Source organism: Mesocricetus auratus, unplaced genomic scaffold (assembly GCF_017639785.1).
Source record: "Mesocricetus auratus isolate SY011 unplaced genomic scaffold, BCM_Maur_2.0 Super-Scaffold_100024, whole genome shotgun sequence".
In the NCBI taxonomy this organism is placed as follows: Eukaryota; Metazoa; Chordata; class Mammalia; order Rodentia; family Cricetidae; genus Mesocricetus; species Mesocricetus auratus.
Window position 1 is genome coordinate 18,918,367 of NW_024429205.1, and position 17,142 is coordinate 18,935,508.

A 17,142-nucleotide genomic window follows, 5' to 3' on the forward strand; every position below is an offset into this window, starting at 1 on the left:
GACTGGGCACCATCCCCCAATACCCATGGCTCAAGAAAGCCACTTGGCCTAGAGTTGCTTCTGGCCGGGAAAGCCGCTGGTAACTCCACCGCCTACAGCCTCTCCGTCCAGTCCCGCCTCCTCAGGCAGCTGTACCGGCTCCACCTCCCTCTGTGGCTCCCATTCCAAAGGTCAGAGGTCTAACTGCCTCTTCCCCCCAAGCCCACGCGGCTTTGGGCTATTCCCGTGTCATAAGACACCAGGCTACCCTTCTCGACCCTGAGGGTCGCACCACTTCCCTGCCATCAGCCACCACATTCTGGATACCGGCCTAGTGATACAGGAATATTGGAGTGTATCGTGGGAGGAAACTGTCCCCTCTCCAGAGTCCTGTCCTAGAGTTGGTGGGGCCTTGAGGCCAACATGGTACCCCAAGAAGGCGTGCAGGTCACCAAGAACTGCCAACAGCTACAGCCCAGGCTGCTTCCAACCCAACTCTTTACAGCCTTTGGCAGGGCCGTCTGCTCCCTGTTTGCAGTTACCACTGCCGGGGGCTGATCTTCCAGTCCCCAGAGCGTGCCGAGTGACACATGAGACCTGGGAAGAGTGGGGCCTTGAAGCTCCTAAACGCACAAGTGAGTGGGACGACCTAAGTGAGCACCCCCCGGAGCTCAGGTGCGCCAGGCAAGCTGACTTGACTCTTTGCAACACTCAGGGCTGCGGGGATCCTCCCACCGGCCCTGCCACCTCCCCGCCCCCGGTATCCCCGGGGCTCCGTCCAGGAACCTACCCATAAGGCCAGGTGCAGCCCCTCTGCGGTCCGGCTCAGGTGTGAGCCGCGGCCCGAAGCTCTGTAAATAGCTGCCCGTCTGGGGGGAGGGGCAGGGGGCGCTGGGGCTGGGGGCGGAGGGGGCCAGAGGGAGGGGGAGGGGGCGCTGGGGGGGAGGGAGGGAACATTTTCTTTGTCTAGAACTCCAGGTCACGTGGGCCCCGCTGGAGTTCCTGGTTGGCTACGCGCGGGCCGGGGGAGGGGGCCGGCCTCCTACGCTGGCGCTGGGCCAGCCCCTCACCCCGGCCCGAGGGGCGCAGGGGGCCTGGGGGCGAGCCTGGCCAGTCGGTTCCCAGGGCCCCGCCCCGCCTGCCAGCTCCTGCGGGCAGTCTGCCCTGCCCCCTCCTCCCCCCCAACTCTGGGGATGGGGGGTGTTATAGGGAAGGATGGGGGGCCTGGGGTAGGCGGGCTGTGTGCGGGCCGCGGGGGACCCAGAGCAACCGCGGTGGGACAGGAGCACTGTCCTCAGACAGCCCTGAGAGTGCCGGGAGAAAGTTATAGAAAGTGAGTTTCACAGAAGCACGAGCAAAGGGGAAAGAGAGAGCGCGCGTGCGCGAGCGAGTTTACAGATTACGGATGAGGCCTGGGGTTTAAGGAAACGAAGTTTAGGGAAAGGATATGGACACGGGTGGACAGAAGATATCTCACACAGGTTGGGCGCCCCGGAACAAGAACTGCTGTGGGGCACAACCCCCCTCTCCGTTCACGCTACAGAGGTGAATGGAGGAGGTGCATGCTTTAAAAGCAAGGCTAAGGCAGACTTTGAAAACTTCTTCCCAGCCCAGGCCCGGCGCCCCAAAGTCTAAGGGTCTTAAGGAGCAGTGCCTTCCTTCCCAGCCAAGACATCTGCAGCTCAAGAGGACATGTAAAATCCTGTGTTGGTGAAGTATGCCTGTAATCCTAGCACTTGGGAGACAGGAGGATCAGGAGTTCAAGGTCATCCTTGACTAACACAAGCTCAAGACCAGCTTAAACATTTTGAAACCCTGTCTCAACACACACAGGCACGCAAACACGTGTGATATCTTCTGGAACCACCAGATGCAGTCTAGGCCATTAATTCTAAGGCAGACACTCCCAGCCCCCATTAGGGGACTGAAGCATCAATACAGGAATGGACACACTTGTTTCTGCTCTCAGGAAGATTCCACTAGACTTGGGGAGAGGCAGGGGTCACTGAAAGCAAACCCCTGTGTTGATAACTACCAAAACTACTAAGCAGATGGCAGAAGAAAACATCAAACGGAGGAGTGGGTGACAGATGAGGCAAGAGAGATCAGAAGATGGACAGGAATCAGAGGAGGGCAGGTTGGTAAGATAAGTCAGGTATTAGACAGCCAGGAGGGAGAAACTCTCCCACCCTCTCAATTTTGAATGAAGCTAAACGGCACTGGGAAAAGGTGAGGTTGGATAGTGGGAACGGGGTCAAGCAGGGGAATGGATGTATTTTGTAGCATGGCAGATGTTCTGGAAAAACAAGGTGAATGGGGGTTTTATAAAGATTAGCCAGGATGCCATCTGCAAGATGAATTAGAACAAAGAACTGAAGGTAGATGATCACAGCAGGAGACCGCTGTGTGGGGCTGGTACGCTTGTCCAAAGATCTGGACCTGAGTTCTGATCCCACCACCATAACCTTGACACAGACCGCTTAACCCCAACAAGTCTGGTTTTCTCATCTGAAACCCTGGAAGGTCAACATCCTAAAGACACTGAGGTAACTCCCCAGGTGCCTGGCTCCTAGCCAGGTGAGCTGGCACATACCAGCTGGAACAGGTAGGGTATAAAAACAGGTGCAGGGATGAACTGTGAGGGAGACCACCCCTCTTGAGACCATCAGAACAAGCGAGCAACTGAAAGGGTTTTCTCCACGTAAAACTTGATGGGTTAGGGCCAGGTCTGTAGAGGACACTGTAATCCCAGCATTTGGGAAGCAGAGAGATTGGAGATCACTGCAAGTTCGAGGCTACAGAGCGAGCGTCTATCTCAAAAAAGAAAACAAAAACCTACAAGGAGTCGGGTGTTGGTGATGCACGCCTTTAATCCCAGCACTCGGGAGGCAGAGGCAGGCGGATCTCTGTGAGATCGAGACCAGCCTGGTCTACAGAGTGAGTTCCAGGACAGCCTACAAAGCCACAGAGAAACCCTGTCTTGAAAGACCAAAAAACAAAACAAAACAAAACAAAAACCTACAAGGAAAGAAGGGGCCATTCCTTCCTGCCCCAGGAAACTTGAGCTCCCCTGCTGCCGGGCACAGCTTTCAGCACCACCAAGGTTTCTGGGCCAGCTCTTGGGGCTGTCCAGGCCGGGAGAAGCCACGAGCTTGGGGCTGGGGTGTAGCTCCATGGTAGGCCACATGCTCAAGCCCTGGTTTGGTCTCTAGCTCACCCCCCCCAAGGAAGGAAGTCTTGAATTGGCTCCTCTTGCTGCCCTCTGACCTTTAAGACATGAAGGCTTGCTCACTGCAGCCTCCTCAGGCACAATAACACCCCAGACCTCTCAAAAAGAAGGTTTTTCCTCTCTGGCTCTTTCCAGATGCAAACCGTGTGGCTTCTAACTCATTATGTAGCCAAGGCTAGCCCTGAACTTATCTCCCTCCAGGTGTGCACCACATAATTCTTCACGTCTCACCTTCCCACGTGATGTGTCTGACTACCTTAAATTCTACCTGTGGACGTCTTCAACTTCCTCAGACAGACAGGCACCACAAGCCACGCCCACATGCAAAGCATACTCTCTTAGACTTCTGTGCCATCTTCTAACTCAGATGAAGCTAGCCAACCTAAAATGGCAGTGTCAGGCAACACAAGCCACGTTCTTGAAACTGCTTTCAGGGTACGCGCCTGGAGAAAAGATGTGATGGATGTCAAGAGCCTGGGAGGGGGTGGGGGAGGGGGAGGAGGGGGGAGGGTGGTGGATCTCCCACAGTCCAACAGAGAAAGTGACCTCAAAACAGTCTTGAATGCAGACAGCTGTGACTCGAGAAGCCACCAGAGCTGAAAACACACCAAGAACATCTGACTCTCAGCCCCACCCTGTATCCATCAGGCAAACTTCATTTTAATCATGCTTTCCAGAGACACTCACACCAATAAACTGCCGGAAAACACGGGGGGCAGGTGGCATGCTCCGAGGGGCAAAAGGCATGTGCATCACGTTCCTGGGTCACTGAAGCACAATACGGCAAGTGTGTAAACTTGGGTTTCCAGATGGACAGAAAGAAGGTGAGCCTCCAGGCCAGATCACCAAGCGAAGAGCAGTACTGTGTGGAGGTCAGTGGCCAGCAGCCACACCTGTTTGACTGTCACCGTGGCCCTGAGTTTGGTCCCTGCAGCAGGCAATGCCCCAGTGAAGGGGAGGTTGTGGCTGCCTTCACAGAGAGGACAGGAGCCACCTGCAGCCCCTCTGAAGCCACACAGAGGGAGTCACTACATCTTTCCTTCAGTACACCTATCTGCACTGACTCCAGCCAGGGAGACCCGACCCAGAGCAATGGCTATGAACTTGCCCGTAAGTCCACAGAAGCCTCTGTGTGAAGCAGTCCACACTCAAATGACGTTGGAGGCCCCCACGATGCACACAGTAATAGCACACAGCTCCAATTCTGTTCTTTCTTCTCTGGCACCCCTCCCTTTTACCGTCCACCAGCTGAGACCCTAGCGGGCTGGCACGCCAGTTTACCAGTTTTCTCCTTTACCAACAAAGTTCCTTTAACCTGGGCTGTCCAGGAAAGGGGCTCGTTAGATTAATCAAAACTTAGTAAAAATGAACCGCAGCTCCTCAGCCGCACTGGCCACATTCTACATTCTGTGCTTGGTGCAGAACAATGCCATTATCGCAGAACGTTCTGGATAGGGCTGCCCTGCCCTCCTCACCCTTATCTCCCCCTACTGTTCCTTATCTCCCAGTCCTCTCCTGCACCCTGCCATCCCAGAACGTCAGCTCTGCCTCTTAGGAACGGATGGACCCATCTCCCTGAGATTACAGCTCCCTAGCAGGCAGGCATGGAATCATCCTCAGCTTCCTGTGGAAACTAGGGACAGAACGCCTTGCTAACCATGGCGGCATAATGCAGTGTTGCTGGATCCGAAGGCAACCCTGCCGCGGAAGCATCATCTGCATCCATCCCCACATCCCAGGCTGCAGGCAGATCCTGTCCATAGCAAACATTCTAATGACCGCCAGGAGGGTCCTGGCTTAGGGCTCTCCAAAGCTGCCAGGAAATGTTCGTTTCCTATTCCCCTGCAACCCATATGGAGGCTGCAAGCAAATGACCAGGACCTGGCTGCTGGCAGTGAAGCTAAAAATAGCCTCAGAGCCAACAGCATAGAGTCTGCAGGACTTGTTGCTAAGGAGACAGCCAGCCACAGAGAGAGCAACCAAGCAGGAGAAGGTGTCAGACATTCACCAGGAGAGCAAAGGCTGGGCTGGGGGACTCAAAGTTGACAGGGGTCCAAGGCTCCCACCTAGAGATGGTCTGCCTTCTGGCAGCTCCTGACTACTGTTCAAGTGGGGGTCAATATTCCCCCCCTGTCCCTCAGTACCTCATCTCCATGGCAACCACCAGGACTGGGTTAAAGCACCAGCCCCTGGAAGGGAGGCCTCTGCCTGGAGCTGGTTGTTATGGCAACATCCCCCCTTTCCTGTCATTCTCTCCCCCCTGGCTTCTTCTGAGGGATGAGGTGGGGGTCAAGACTTAGCTTAACCACTGGGACCAGGAAACACCCGCTTCCTGACAAGACCAAGCAGCCAAGGGCCCCAGAGGCTCCTGGGGGCCCAGGAAGGCAGTGGGTTCACAGCACTGAGCATCCTTTCCTTGCTCGCCCTTGGCCCTTCACAGGTGACCCCGCCGGAAGAGGCCCACAGGGAGATTTAAAACTACAGATGTCTAGGCCCTGCTGACTTGAACCAGCAGGTGTGGATGGGGGCCAGGACTCTTAAGACCACTATAGGTAATTCTAATATCAGTCAAGTGCGGAGCCCTCAGAAAGCTCAGGCTGTGGGCTACTACCCAAGTCCTTGAGGGACTGGAGCCCACCACAAGGGTCAGAGCCACCACGTGGGAAGGAAGTAGAGGCACTCCCTCACCTCAATGCGGGTGTCCCAGGAGGGCCACCACACTCCTAGGCCTTTTCCTCAGCCTGACTAGGCCCTGAGCTGAACTCAAAGCAATGGACAAGCTGTTTGTTCCCTGTGGCAGAGAGCAGAGGGTGGGAGGCTGAGAAGCCTGCTTCCCAGAGAGCACAGAAAGGTGGCAGCCCAGGCAGAGAGATCCATCCTCAAAAGTAAAGCAAAAGGGTCACCATGGCAACCCTGGGTGCCAGCCTGATTGCTTCTACATGCCAGCCCAAACCTGGGCTCTGCAACAGAACCTTGTCCTCAGCTCAGAAGAACAGCGTTTGGCCTAATGCTGCACACCCTGCCCCCACTGACCAGAGATCCATTTCCTGGAGCCAACTGTGAGCTTGCCTGAAGCATACCTACACCAGACAGTCGAGTCTGTAGCACCTGCAACAGCCCTGCAGGGGGAGGAGCTAGCTCTGAGGAGGGGAAGAAGGTGGGGGAGATGAGCTGCATGGTTTTGTTACTCATAGCCTAATTGTGTGCCCAGGACCCACCACACATAAACCACAGGCCTCACTCAAGACAGCATGCAATTAGACGGTAAATTATGCGGTGGTGGCGCTTCCTACATGTGCTGAGGGAAATCAGAGGCTGCCAGAGCCAGCAAAGGCGGGAAGATGCCTGTCATGCATACCAGGAATAGACACAACCTCGAAGCTTTCAGGGTCGGATGGGCAGATCCGGAGGTCACCTGCAATGGCGTTATCTTCCTGGTAGCAGAGGCAGGGAAGATGTAAGAAGCTTGGGGTTAGTCATATACATTCTCCTTGGGGCAGCAGTGGCCTGGGGCTCTGTACTTGAGAGAATTCTCATTAGCAGCCTCTAACAAGGAGGCTGGAAGACCACCAGGAAGCCAGCCCTTCCTTCTCGCTGGCACCCTGTCTCTGCACATCCTGGTCTAGCCCAAGCATCCATCCTGAGCCCTCCCCAGCTCCCGATCAGGTCCACCTGTGGTCTCCTGCTGCCTCTGCCTCACGCCACCTGGCCAGACATCTGCCTACTTCCTTCCCTTTTAGCTCTGGAACCGGCCCCCAAACCGGTCTCTTTGCCCGGCACTGTCACCTACATCCCAAGGCCACTAGGTCTGCAGTTCCACGTGTGTCTATGTCTGAGGACCTGGGCAAGAGACACAGGAGACTGCGGGGCTGAGGGGAGGCTGTGCTACAGATCTGCCTTCCCCTTACCAGAGAAAATCAACAGGAGGCGGGTGGGGTCTGAGGCTGGACAGGGTGTGACAGTGGTGACCGGACCCTGGCGACCACCTCACCAGCTTCCCTAACCCGTCAAATGCTCGGTGTGGATGGGATCAAAGGAAGCCCAAGGGGCTGACACTTGGGCAGAGAGACTCTGAGGGCAAGTTTGCTCAAGCGGTGGATGTTGTCACCCTGGAGAACCCTGAGCCCACACAGAGGTGTTAATCACGCTCAGCAGGGAGAGTGGGTCAAGAGGAGCCCCATCCCCCATCCTTCCTCCAGGATCCGGGGGTCAGAGAAAGAGGCAGAGGGACCACCATTCTGATTCAGGCATGCAGACCCTCTCGAGTTTCAGGGTCCAAAGTTGGGAGGAGGAGCCGGAGCAGACTAGCTTGGCTATTGCTCAAAACAATAGGATGGCCTCCATCTCCATCCGAAAGAGAAAATTTAAATCAAAGCCTTCAGTCCTTTCCGGTCTTCCTACCCCCAGGGTTGGAAAGTGAGAGCTGCAACCCCAGTAGCATCTTCCAATCACCCGGAAGACCTGAGCTGTCACTCAATTCCCCTAGGTGATTAATCCGCCCCAGGCAGTGATGTTTAAGCAAACAGCTGCAGGTGACCCTAGTGCTCTGTGAGGCTTTCTCAGGCTAGTGATACAGCCCCGGGAGCTCAAGGCTAGACTCAGCTCTGTTCGTATTAGAGGCCACGTGCTTTTCAAACATTAGTAAGCCCCCCCCCGGGGGGGGGGGGGTGGAACTGATACCCAAGCCTGCTGAAGCACTGCCCCAGAGACTAGAGCTTCCTTCCAGGACTCAGCAAAGGTCCAGGAGCCTGTCTCTGGATGCCTGCGGAGGTGACAGGCAACACACACTTTAACACACGGGTTATTGTTGTTACCACAGCAGCACTCCTGCCCAAGCTGGCCTCACCTTCTGAGCTCAGGCTGGCACTGGGCCTGTGGGATGGACAGCACCCCTGGCTGAGCTCTGGCTTCTGCCAGCACCCTGGGATGTATCCAGTAGGTTCAACTACACATTCGCTGTCGGAACTCCCCACCCCCAAATTTCCTTGCAAACAGCATGGAGATTTAAACATACAGAGCACTGAACTGTTTGTTTTGTTTTGTTTTGTTTTGTTCAGCCCATCCGAGCTGGGATACAAACAGAGCCAGGTGCTGCCTGTTGGCTAATGGAGGCTGGGAAGAGCAGCAGTTCCGTGGCAATGCGGAAGTGCTGTGGCACCGTGAACACAAAACTGGACTCCTTGCAGCTGGAGGGACGGTGCCACCTGAAAGGCGGAGGGTGGGGGTGGGGGGGTGGGACCGAAGTCAGGAAGAGCTCTGAGGACAGCTGAGAAGGGCAGGTGGTGGCTCACACCAGTAATCCTAGCCCTTTGGAGGTGGAGGCAGGGAGACCAAGAGTTCGAAGTCATCCTTAGCTATATGAGTTCAAGGCCAGCATGAACTGACAAGAGACCCTGCCTCATAATATACAAAAAACAAAGAAGGAATGCTCTCTGGCTGATCCAGGAAGTTCTTCAGGAAGCCATCTGTTGGGGATCTGCTTCCAGAAGCCGACCATTACTGTCTCTCCCTGTCTTGGTCTGTCTGCCTGCCTGTCTGTCTGTCTGTCTGTCTATTGCCCCCCCCCCATGGTCACTCATGGTTTAGTGCTGGTGGCTCAAAAACAGCTTGCCCCAGACCAAGCAAACATTACCCCTTGCTGCAAGATAATCTTCCCGACAGTGAGGTACTTAGAAAACTTACAGGTAACCCCCAGACGGGAAAAAATGAGTTGGACTTCCAGCCCCAAACTGGCCTGTCCTCCAGGACTCGGATCTCACCTCCCTAAATATCAGATTTCTCCTTTCCGAACCCCTTTTTGTGTGTTTTATTTTGTTGTATCCGGGTATCACTCTGCAGACCAGGCTGGCCTGAGAACTCACTCTTGTAGCCCACCCCGGCTGGTGATTCTCTCGATGATTCTGCCTTTCTTACTTGACCCTCAGTAAGGGTCAAAGGCAGTGCTCTCCCGCTGGCCCTGCTCCGGAACACCGTCTCTTCCCGTCCCTTACACTGCACCAAGGGTTGGCATGTTAAGTGCATGCCAGGTTCTCTCTGCCCGTGGCTGAAGACTGAGCCTGACTTCTCCCCGTGGCAGGAGGGTCCCCGATGATCTAACTGGCAGCTTTCTCTCGTTTCATCTCACATGCCCTCCCTAACCCTGTACTGCGTGTTTCTGGTTGTCTCAAATGTGCCAGTTGCCCACGGTGGCTCCTTTGCCAAATTGCCTCAATTAGGTTTGGTGATATTCTCCAAAGCAGCCTCCTCCCAGAAAGCCGTGGTCCTCCTCCTCCAAGCTCTGTACTCTGAGCACAGCCTCCTCCCAGAAAGCCGTGGTCCTCCTCCTCCAAGCTCTGTACTCTGAGCACAGGTCAGATCGGCTTTGCCTGACAGCCTTGCTCAGAGCCTCCCAGCGTCCGCCATAAACTGTGTCTGAGACAGAGTCTGTGCCACTTTGTCCCCCCTGGCTACCAGCACAATAAACTGTATCTTTAGGCAACACTGAGTCTGTTAATCCCCACTTCTAGAACCTGTGTCCCTTGCAGAGCTACAGAGTATGAGCACCTGTGCTCTTTCTCCCCAGGAGTAGACATCACTGGTACCTCCCTGATCAGTGGGCAAAACTTTTGTTGTTGTTTTTCTTGGTTGCTTATTTTGTTTTTGTTTTCTGATTTCTTTTTTTAAACAGTCTCACCTGGCCTAGAACTCAAGGTAGACTATGTTGGCCTAGAACTCACAATGCTCTCTTGCCTCTGCCTCCCAAGTGCTGGAATTAAAGGCATGCCTCCCCACAGCCCAGCCTCTTTTTGTTTTTTGAGACAGGGTCTCACTATGACTATGTAGCCCTGACTGTCCTGGAACTCTCTCTATGGACCAGATTGACCTTGAACACAGAGATCCATCATTTGCCTCTGCCTCCCCAGTGCTGGAATTATACTAACGATCCCCCCTTTAATCTCCCCTACCCAGCTCTGGTCCTTTAGAATCTGTATCTAAAACAATAGAGAAGGGAGGGGCTCAGTGATGAAGACGATAAGCAGGGCTCTGGCTCCAAGCCAAAACGACCTACAAATTTTCTTGTGAGCATTCTCCTAAGGACGCTTTCTATGTGCACCTCTGGGAGACCATGAGCTCGGAGGCTTCACCTGACGGAGATGCAGATCTCGATTCCAGCGTTTCCCACCCCTGAATAATGAATGTCTGGAATTCCTGGAGTTGGGTAATCTATTTCTATCACATTATAGATCAGGAGACTGAATTGATCAACTAATCTGGAGCAGAAGCTGAGACTGGAAACCAGGCTTCCAGAATTTCACTCCAACATTATCTTAACCCAATTTTACAACTCCAGACACAGCCACAAGAAAACAGCAAGTCAAGGGCAAGGCAAGGGCACCAGGGAGTAGTGCTGAGGGGAACAGGTCTAAGTGCACAAAGATGGCCTAGAGGGTCAGTCCAGATAATAGGACCTAGGCAGGGCAGCAAGCTAGAAAGCCTCACTTCTGGATTCAGGCCTGAACTTGAAGACAATCCCTCCCCCCCCCTCCCACACACAAAACAACACAAATCAAAAAGCCAAGAGAATCAGGCCAGGGTGCTAGACAGAAGTAACTTTAGAAAGGGAGTTGGTTTTGGCCAGGGGACCTTCCTAAGGCCATTTATGGCTATGTTCTAACTTGGGACTTCTTTGCTCTGTGTGTGTGCATTTATGTGGAGGTCAGAGGACAACCTGGAGGAGTTGGTTGTCCCCTTTTTACCAGGTACATGTGTGCTAGGGACCAAACTCAGGTCATCAGGCTTGGTGGCAAGTCCTTTACCCTAAATCATCTTGTGATCCTGACAAATTTCTTATAGAACTGGGAGTTCAGTTCAGTGGTAGCACGCGTGCTTAGTGTGCACACATATATATGTGCATATTGTGCACACATATGGGACCCTGGGTTCTGCCCCAGCATCACCAAACATGACCAGCGTCAGGATATGCTTCAGGTCTGTGGTGAAGTTAGCACTCTTGGCACAGGACGGAGGTCATCTCTTCCCTGAGCTCATCCATAGCTGTAGCCAGCAGCTGTACCCTGAGTACACTGACTACCCCTCACTTATTTTCTCATTACTAAAAATGAGGGCTGTTCAGAAAGCTCTCATTCTGTGCCCAGAAGTGAATGAATCCAGCTAAGTCCTCTGCACCTGTAATTCCAGCATTTAAGAGATGACAACAGGCCGGGCGGTGGTGGCGCACGCCTTTAATCCCAGCACTCGGGAGGCAGAGGCAGGCGGATCTCTGTGAGTTCGAGGCCAGCCTGGTCTACAAGAGCTAGTTCCAGGACAGTCTCCAAAGCTACAGAGAAACCCTGTCTCGAAAAATCAAAAAAAAAAAAAAAAAAAAAAAAAAGAGATGACAACAGGAGGATCTAGAGTTCACAGTTCCAGAGTCAAGTTTTCAAGGCCACCCTGGGTTAGCTGAAATCCACTCTCCAGCCATTCACTTATCACAGTGGCAGTCCCTATTTGACATGTTCTACAGCCCAGTGCAAAGGCAGACCTACGAGGCTATTTTTGATTACAACCTTTAAGATGCACCCAGCCTTTTGGTAATGTTTTCGTAAAGCTATTGCAGCTGCCAATGTTCCTATCCTCTCCAGGGTGGCTAGACTGCCCAAGAGCAAAACTTGGGCATGGCAAGAATGAGGAATATCCGGTCATGTAGCAGCAACTCTTTGGACTGATCCTTTGCACTTAACTTTATCTGTCTCCTCTGCAAACTTCTCAGGAGATCACGCCCTGCTCACCTCATCTTCCACAGCCCCTCCCACAAGGCCCCTGATCAGGGGGTGCAGAGTGATTGCTTATTAAATGGCATATGGCCCAGCAAGAGGTGACCCTCTAGACAGTCACAGGCTGTTCTTCCAGGACACAGGAAGCAGTCTGTCACAACCTCACATTGTAAAGCAAACGGAAGCCACATCTGTTAAAACTCTGAGAAGCGGCGGCAGCAGCAGCACAAATGGTCAATAAACATATGAAAAGATAACTTAGCCTCACGTGTTATTTAGGAAATGACAACTGAGTCATAACAAGACGTTGCTTTCCTACTGGTTCCGTTAGCAGTGTAGCAGTTAGCTGAGGTATAAGTCAGAATCGATGTGGCCCTTTTCTAGCAATTGGACAGATTTTATGAAATGCAAAATGCACACTCCTTCCACTCAGATTTCTCTTTCTAGGGGTTTGTCTTATGGAAACACAGAAGCACAAAGAACGAAGAAGCAGGCTCAGTCTAGCTCGCATGCAGACCCTACTTCAGTCCCCAGCACATACCATCTGGTTTGGAGGCGGAGGCCCACAACCATAACCCAGGCTCCTAGGAAGCGAAGGCAGAAAGGCTGAGGCTTACTTCATTCATCTTCAGCTACATACCAGTCTGGGCTACCTGAGACCTTCCTCACGCATACCAAGCATGTTTTATTGCTACCGCATGCCTGGATAGCAAAATACTGTGACATAAATGGCCAGCAGCAAGAGTCTGGTTAACTAAAATCATGGCAATTCATACAGTGGAAATATAGTAGTAATTATGTGGCTAAACTGGCCAGCCTTATTGTAAGTGAAAAACCAAACTGTAAAATGAAACTACAGAATGGTTCCACACATAAACACAAACCTGGGAGGCAGTGTTATATGCTTAGACACACAGACAAACAGAAAAACTGACATGCATACACCAGACAGCAACCAAAAACTCTACAAGAATTTGGTTATCTATGTGTTTCTGTGTGTGGGTTTTGAGACAGTCATCTTATACTGCAGCCCAAGCTTGCCTGGTGCTCACGAGGTTTTGAGCCTGCGGTCATTCTCCTGCCTCTGCCTCCGCTCTCAGGCATGCACTATTATGTCCAGCTCTAGAGCAAATTAAAAGAATTTAAATTGTGGGGGTGGGGTGGGGAGAATGTGCTTAGGTAATACTTTTTTGTTTGTTTGTTTTTACGAGACAGGGTTTCTCTGTATTGTTTTTGGAGGCTATCGGTCCAGCCCGGCCTCAAACTCACAGAGATCCGCCTGCCTCTGCCTCCCGAATGCTGGGATTAAAGGTGTGCGCTACCACAGCCCGGCAGTGCTTAGGTAATACTCATGTAGTTTAAAGTAACTTTAAAATTGTATCTAATCTGAACATGGTAGCTCATACCTGGAATCCTAAGTCTGAGGAAAGTGGGCAAGAGGACTAGAAAGTTCAAGGCCAGCCTGGACTGTTTTACAAGGTCCTGTCTCAGAAATGAATAAAAGCAAGAGCCAGCAAGATGGCTCAGTTGAGCCGGGCATTGGTGGCGCCCACCTTTAACCCCAGCACTCGGGAGGCAGAGGCAGGCAGATCTCTGTGAGTTCGAGGCCAGCCTGGTCCAGCCTGGAGTGAGTTCCAGGACAGCCTCCAAAACAATACAGAGAAACCCTGTCTCGAAAAGCCAAAAACAAACAAACAAAAAGTCTTAAAGGTTGTATGTTCTTTATTAATCCATATACTTCTGTGTCTGTTGATGGGGAGGGCTTGGTGCTAAAGTCTGAAAGCCCAGAGATGTGATCACTGAAAACACCATTTGCACAATGCCTCTTAAGGCCTAAGAACAAAGCCCTCCCTCTCCTTCAGGAATGTAATGGTTTTATTCCTGCCTGGACAGTCTAGGGTGGGGGGCAGGGAACACCTAAGGGCTGGAGGGGGAAGGCAGACTGGGATTCTCTGGTCAGATCACAGATTGTTACTATCACAATGTAAGAATATTATCTGATAATATGAGAGTGCAAGCTGGGAGTCAAGGAAGATAACAGATACCGTAGGACCTGGAATATGGGAAGCCTGCCTTGAAGAGATTTACCATCTCGAGGGTGAAAATATTAGTGAGTTCTAAAATCCACCATAGATTCCTAATATTGGGCTGATTTTTGAAGGTCACAGGATTGAGACCTTCCGGGAAAGTGCTCTCCCAACCGGGCTACATCCTATCCCCAGGAAAGAGGTTTTTGGGGTGAAAAGGTCCTCCTAGGTAGGGTAGATACAGGGTGAGGAGCTAGTGGAAACTTCCAGCAAGACACACAAACTTGAGCCGCACACTTCCATTCCTGAAAAGGCCTGGGAACTTCACAGCTGAAGCAATCTTTCTAAGATGCTTCTCTCTAGTCCCTGAAATTCCAGCTCATCCTCTAAAAACCCAAGGCTACCTCTTGCTGATGAGTTAGTCTGAGGTCTGTTCAGAGTCCTGCACTTTCTATAGGCCACCCAACTCACAGGGCTTCTGGTATAGGGCTCAAAATATGTCCAAGGAAAGTTTTAAAGCACGGATGAGTATTACATCCCATCCATGTAGAAAATGCTTGCTGGCGACATTGCCTGGGAAGCAGGTGCAGCTGAGGCATGGAGGGTGTGAGTGGTGGGTGGGGGTGTGGTCAGGGTGGGGAGGGCCTGCTATATTAGGGAAATGAAGGTGAATCCAGAGGCACACACATGTGATCCCGGGACTTTGGAGGTAGAGGCAGGAGAATCATGCGTTCAAGGCCAGCCTTAGCTACATAGCAAACACCCCACCCCAAACCAACTACCCAAACCAAGAAAGGTGAGCCTTGGGGGAGGCGGGCTGGAGAGCTAGCTCAGCAGTCATGAGCAGGAGAAGTCACAGAGCTCATTTTATTGCTGAGAAGTACATTGTGTTCTGGGATCTCCACACTGCAAGTCACAGGCACCCCCAACAGTTCAAACTGAGTCAGTGTTTCCCACCTTTCTGTTAGCACTGAAAGACCAGTGGAGTCTGTGTTGGTTGGGGTGGAAAAGCCAAGGCCCAACTCTAGCAGACTCACTAGGAAAAAACAAAGCTTTTGATAATTGCTGATGCAGGTGATAGATACATGCATATAGCAAATTTCTCATTCCATGTCTGTGTATATTAGCAAATGTGTCTCACTATGTAGGCTTGGCTGGCCTGGAACACCATAGACAGATAATGCTGGCCTGGAACTCAGAGAAACCCACTGTCCTTTGCCTCTTGAGAGCTGGAATCAAAGACATGCACCATCACACCTGGCCAAAGTTCCTAAATTTGTTTGTTTGTTTTGTTATTTTTCAAGACAGGATTTGTTATGGAATATTAGTTTGGGATGTGTTACATTTGCTTACGCTATGGAGCGTCTGTTTAATGATGATGCAAAGATGTGCTGCATTATCTTATGCTACGTTTGCTTAACTCTGTGAAGCTGCATTACGTTGCCTGTCTAAAACACCTGATTGGTCTAATAAAGAGCTAAATGGCTAACAGTAAGGCAGGAGAAAGGATAGGTGGGGTTGTCAGGCAGAGAGAATAAATAGGAGGAGAAATCTGGGGAGAGAGGGTCTAGGAACAAGAGAAGGAGGAGGAGGAGGACTCTAGGGACCAGCCACACAGCAAGCCATGGAGTAAGAAGCAAAGAAAAGTATACGGGGATAAAGCTAAAAGTCCAGAGGCAAAAGGTAGATGGGATAAATTAAGGAAAGCTGGCAAGAAACAAGCCAAGCTAAAGCCAGACGTTTATAATTAAGAATAAGCCTCCCTGTACGATTTACTTTGGAGCTAGGTGTTGGGTTCCCCAAAAGAGCAAAGAGTAAAATACCAACAACTATGGGGTTTCACTGTGTAAAAGCCTTGGATGTCCTGGAACTAGCTCTTGTAGATCAGGCTGGTCTCAAACTCACAGAGATCCGCCTGCCTCTGCCTCCGAGTGCTGGGATTAAAGGCGTGCACCGCCGCCGCCGCCACCACCACCACCACCTGGCTCCTAACTTATCATTATTTTTGTTTTGGGGAGATTGGGGCTTGTTGTGTGTGTGTTGGGGGATCTTAAACTATGTGGTGACATACAGACCAAGCTGGCTTCGAACTTGTATCTTCCTTCAATCTCCCAAATACTGAGATTATAGGTGTGTGCCATGACACCTACCTTACATGTTCTGATTTTAAATTTTCAAACTGTTAACCTACACTTGTTTTTTTATTTATTTATGTGTGTGTGGGGGGGATATTCAGCACCCGTGGGGGGGATGAAGGAGTTGGCTCTTTTGTCTGAGTCCTGGAGACTAAACTCAAGTTGACAGGCTCAGTAACAAGCGCCCTTACTGACTGGGGCCAACTTGACCACTCAAATCTTTTAAAGTTTTAGCAGAAGTTTAAAATTGATAAAAATGGAGGTTCGTTTTCTGGGAGTGGGATAAACTCTTCTTACTATGCCTCTGGGTGACCTCCACCTGGTGCTTGAGGGAGACCAGCCCCAGGCCATCACCTCAGCACCTCCAACTCAGGGCTCAGGAGCAGAAGCACACAGAGCTTTGTAGTCCCAGGGTCCCAGGAGAAGAGTGAGAGCAGCTCTCTCCCTGAAGGTGCACCCAGGTCTCGGCGCTCAGGGCTAAAGGCGCACGTCTCAGACCAGGCCCTTTCTCTAGTCTTTCAGAAGGATGACTTCTGCCTTCCTGGATCCCAAAGGAACTAGAAATAATACAGTAGCCAGAACCATGTCCCCTCCTCCTTGTTTGGAACTTTCACTAGGGCCAGCTGGCACACACTGTCAAACAGCCTGAGGTCAAGCCCCTGCTTCCTCTCTGTCCCTGTGGGAGTGGTGCCCACAACCCACCCTTCCCACAGCTGAGGGTAGAGGGCCGACGGCCACCTAGGTCTTTATCTGGTTTCCCGCCTCCTTTCCCTTTGCAGCCCTGGGCTGCCTCCAGCTCCCTCCTAGATCCCACGGAGGTGTCTCAGGAAATGCTCCCTCAGGCTTGACCAGTCTGGGGCATGCCTCCACCCAGTGCAGCCACTGTCTAGAGAAACCAGCTCTCCCGGACACACTTTTCTCCTGGTCCCCTCTCAGGCCCACAGCTGCAGCTCTTTTCTCGTTGGCCCAGAAGCCTTGGCTTTTCCACACAGGAAATCCTCAGACTCTGCCTCTCTGCC

At 52.0% G+C, this 17,142-nt stretch overlaps 1 protein-coding gene across 1 annotated transcript in view; it reads right to left on the reverse strand.

The window, feature by feature from the left end:
- The window catches only part of Dnmt3a (DNA methyltransferase 3 alpha), a 91,452-nt gene that overhangs the window by 20,669 nt on the left and 53,641 nt on the right, over positions 1-17,142 (reverse strand). The window lies entirely within an intron of this gene.